The sequence below is a fragment of the Chiloscyllium plagiosum genome, chromosome 23 (assembly GCF_004010195.1).
Source record: "Chiloscyllium plagiosum isolate BGI_BamShark_2017 chromosome 23, ASM401019v2, whole genome shotgun sequence".
Classification (NCBI taxonomy): Eukaryota; Metazoa; Chordata; class Chondrichthyes; order Orectolobiformes; family Hemiscylliidae; genus Chiloscyllium; species Chiloscyllium plagiosum.
In genome coordinates this window covers 27,692,013-27,696,816 of record NC_057732.1, presented here as the reverse complement: position 1 = coordinate 27,696,816, position 4,804 = coordinate 27,692,013, and positions in this window count along the sequence as shown.

Genomic DNA, 4,804 nt, shown 5'->3' with positions numbered 1-4,804 from the left:
TGGTGCTGGAAAAACACAGCAGGCCAGGCAGAATCCGAGGAGTAGGACAATCAATATTTTGGGGCCGAAACGTCAATTCTCCTGCTCCTCGGATGCTGCCTGGCCTGCTGTGTTTTTCCAGCACCACACTTTTCAACTCTGGTCTCTAGCATCTGCAGTCCTCACTTTTTCCGAGGAACCAGAGCAGTTTGGTATCTAATGAAGCTGAACACTGCTTTTTAAGCCGGGTTTTAAACTTTGGACTGTTCTTTCTGCCAGACCATTGGATAATGGATGTTATGGATCTATCTTTATATGTTGAATACCGTTCAAATTTAGGAAATACTCAAACTCCTTTCTGGTACATGATGACCCGATATCTGTGACCAACAATTCCTGGAGTCCGTGTATTACAAAGGATGCGTGCAGTCTTTCTTTTGTCGTCCCCCTGTTTGACGAATGATTTCTATGCATGTCCAGCCAGTTTGGTTGGTTGTCCACAATGACAAAGAACATTGAGCGGATGAAAGGACCTGCATAGTCAATATGTAAGTGAATCCAGAATTTACCTGGCCATTCCCACGAATGTGGGGTAGCTGCTAGAGGATATATATGTCTTTGTTGGCTCTCTGGGCAATGCCCGGCCAACACAGCTATGTCTTCATTCAATACTGGCCAGTATCTGGCACTGACCTTTTTGCTCTGGATAACTCACTCTTGCTCCCTATAATGATATGCCATCCTCTACTGTGTTATGAAGATGTGAGTGTACTGTACCTTTAAGAGAGTTAAAAGCTTGCAGCAACAGCGTCAAGTGTTCTCAATAAGACGCAATGTAACATATGTTCCTGCTACTGGGGTAAAAACAATACAGATTGGAATTCGGCCAATCAGTTTAAATAATGCCCTGAAAAACACCAAATTCCAATCAAGTTTGAATTGAGTATATTGACAATCTTAAAAGCCGATGACACAATCCGATGCCATGGGGTATAAGACTGAGGAAGATTGAACAGTTGGGAGGAGAACTGCTAGCTGACCAACAGATGTAGACTGCTAGTGAGAACTGTCTGAGAGATACCTGTTTAATGAAGGAGTTTGCAGAGAGAAAATCCTCCACACTGACCTGGAGAGCCAATCTACTGATGAAGATAAAGAGAAGACTCGACCGCTGGCTGGTTTTAAAATTTGGAACTTTCCTGTAAATCATAATCAGGAGTTTTATCAGACTAGTCTTATAGAAGGGAAGGTATCAGATAGGTTAGAGTAAGGAATTGTAAATAGTTGTTAGTTAATTATTCTCTGTTATTCTTTAAGAAATAAAGTTGTTAATTTTTAATTTAAATAGTTTTAGCCATTCGAATTTTTATAGATTACTGAACAGGATAAATCTTTTCTCTGTTGCTGGTTTTAAATTAAGCAGGAGAGTTTAACCCCTGTCATAACAACTGTGATCTGACCTCTCTGGGTCCAAAATATTTCAATTCTGGTTGTGAAGGCCCTTTGGTTTCCCCTATCACCACCATCTGTTTCAGGTTTGCCAGGACTCTTCCAGTGGCTGTGCTACGCATTTGCTACCTGACCTCTCAGATGATGTTCCAATTCGTAATTATATGCACTTAGTATTAGAGCCCAAAGCTGAATTTGGCCTGAAGCTATGGATGGCACTGCCTTTTCCACTTTAAGTAGACCTAGCTGGGATTTGTGGTCCATTATTATTACAAATTTATATCTGTAGTGGTATCAGTGTAACTTACTGACTCCAATATGACAGTCAAACCTTCCTTCTCTATCTGGGTGTACTTAAGCTCTGCATTAGCCAAAGTCATGGATGCATATGCCATTGGGTGTTTCTCTCCATTGGGCTAATATGACCCTGATGCCATACAAGATGGCATCGTATGTCAAAAGCAGATCTTGCTTGGGATCATAGAATGCCAACATCTTAGAGGATGAGAGCTGTTTGTTCACTTCCCTGAAATCTATGTAAGTATTTCCAAAGTTGAACCTTTTTTAGGAGTTGATACAAAGGTGCCAGGATGGAGGCCAGGTTATGAACATTCTGATTTAATTCACCAATCCAAGGAAAAGTCTAAGCTCCGTTACAGAAATGGGAGCTGGATCATCTTTAATGGTCCTCCCTTTGTCTTCCAAATGCTATAACCTAGTCTTGTTGATTCTATAGCCCAAGCAGGTCACTTGAGATGCCTGGAACATACATTTTTCCCTTCTAAGGCATACACTTGCCTGAGAGAAATATCTAAGGGGCATGTTCAAGATCTCTAAGTGCTCTTTATTGGTCTTCCCTGTTATTAACACATCATATAGATAAATATCGACTGGGGTAGACCTTGTAAAAAGTTCTCCATTATCTACTGAAAAATTGCAGACCGACGATACCCCAAATAGTGGTCTTTAGTGAGTCCATAGGTTACATTATCATGAAGTAAAATATTTTCTGTGCCACAAGATAGTAACAATGTGAAAATTTAATATTAAAATAAATATGGCACAATGCAGGAACAACCATAATCAATAAGAGTGGGGCTAATAATATTTAATATTTCAGGAGTATATAACTGTCCAGTTGCATTTGTAATATATTGTCCATTTTATAACTTCGGGAAATAGATTTGCAGATGATAGATAGTTACAGAAATTATTTTAAGACTTCTAATTGGTTCATAGTTCAGATTAATCTAAACATCCTTCACTGTGTCAGAAGCAGGTCATTATATTAGGAGAAGAAAATTGTAGTTTCAAACATAATGATTGCTATACATCATACACTTATGTAATTTTATAGAGCCAAAAAACTTTCTAATATAACGTTATGACATTCCCAGAATTCCTGCACATTTTCTCTACTTTTAACATGAATCTTAAAGCTACATATTGTCAGCCAATTAACAACGAGTAATTTTTTTTATTCATTCATGGAAAGTGGCTTTGCCATCTGGGCCTGCAAATATTGACCTTGAGAATAGGTACCCTTGAGAAGATGGTGGTGAGTTGCTTTCTTGAAATACTGCAGTCCATTTGATACATGTCACGTAAATAAAATGAGACATCTGCAGGTAAAAGGATAACATCAAATGTGAAAATTAAAGGAGTAATTAACATTAGCACACAAAGCCAGAATTAGTTCTAATAATTATCCAAAAGCTAAATTGTCTTTAGTCACACAAGTGTTTTTTTAACACAAGAGATTCAACCTTCCTACAGTCACCACTGTATAATACGTACTTGTAAAATAGACTCTTGGTGCCATTTACCTTTACATAATTACCAGAAAATAGGAAACATTCAGGTTATGATAGTAGTACCACTCAACAATGCAATATTTCGTCCTTTTCAATTGAGACAACTGGTTAACACCATCTGTTTACATCTTTTTCCAAATATTCCCAACAATTTGTCTCCACATGTATCCTATTTTCTCATTCCTGTTCTAAAAGCAATGGCAGACTTCCAATACCCATCCCACGTAATCATTCTTCAGGTGTGAGCTTAATCAATTAACTTCAATCATGGTACTGAATCATAGATGAGACCATGTCCTCATCTTCATCTGCATCCATATAAAATTCCCACCATGATTCATAAGATAGTGACAAGGAGGTCGTTTCCTAGTTGCTTTGTTTCCCTCCTGGTCCAGTGAATCTAATTTGTAATTACTGCAATGACATTCCAGCCCTCATTAAGTGACGAAGGGAGATTGGGGCTTTCCAGTTTTATATAGATTATTCCATAAAGTGTGGCACACTGACCCATCAAATAAGCCAGCCCCATGCTTCTTAAATTAAATCTCATAAATAATTAATTTGCATTTTTAAGATCACACCAAAACCTCAGATTGACCATCCAACTTGAATGTATGTAATTTATTTTGTTATCTTTGCAAAATGGAAGTGAAATTACAGAGAAAAATCACACTTGCAATGGTATAATGAATATTTCAAGAAAGGCATTTATGTTTAGAGTCCTAAGTATTGTCAGTAGGATATTTATTGTGATCCACCAATTTTTAAAAAAACATCTTATAAATGAATTTGCTGAATATGGTAAATATATGTTCTTGATTTGAAATGAAACAGACTTGATTTCTAATGTATTTTGTGTTAAGTTTGAAAAGTTAAATTGTTTCAACTATTTTTGAAAGAAAGTAAATAAAATTTGATTATTTTTCACAAATTGATTTTGAGGCCATTTTTATTAATCAAAGAATGACACATATATATGTAACAGGCAATAAATATATCACAAACACACGTTATCAGTGTAGTCTTGGTATTGGGAGGGATAGATATTTATTATGGATTAAGAATTTAATTGAATTTGCACATTTTACCCTACAAATGATAAAATAAATAACTTTAAAGGAATTTGCTGTTGGAATTACTGTAGTTGATCATAAATCTCACTCCTATTACTTTCCAATGAGTTTTTAATATGTTTTAGTGATATATTTCTGTTCACCATTTATATTGATATTTCTAGAATAATAGTACACAGAAATGGATACAAAGAAAATAATAATATACTTAAACAAAAATGAAGACAAAATATTATATACATCTTTAGAGGCAACATGTTAATTTGCACTCAGAGCTCTGCTTCTAATGTTTGTTGTATAAACCCGAGGTCAGATTAATGATGTAAAAATAATGACTGCAGATGCTGGAAACCAGACTCTGGATTAGTGGTGCTGGAAGAGCACAGCAGTTCAGGCAGCATCCAAGGAGCTTCGAAATCGACATTTCGGGCAAAAGCCCTTCATCAGGAATAAAGGTAGTGAGCCTGTAGCGTGGAAAGATAAGCTAGA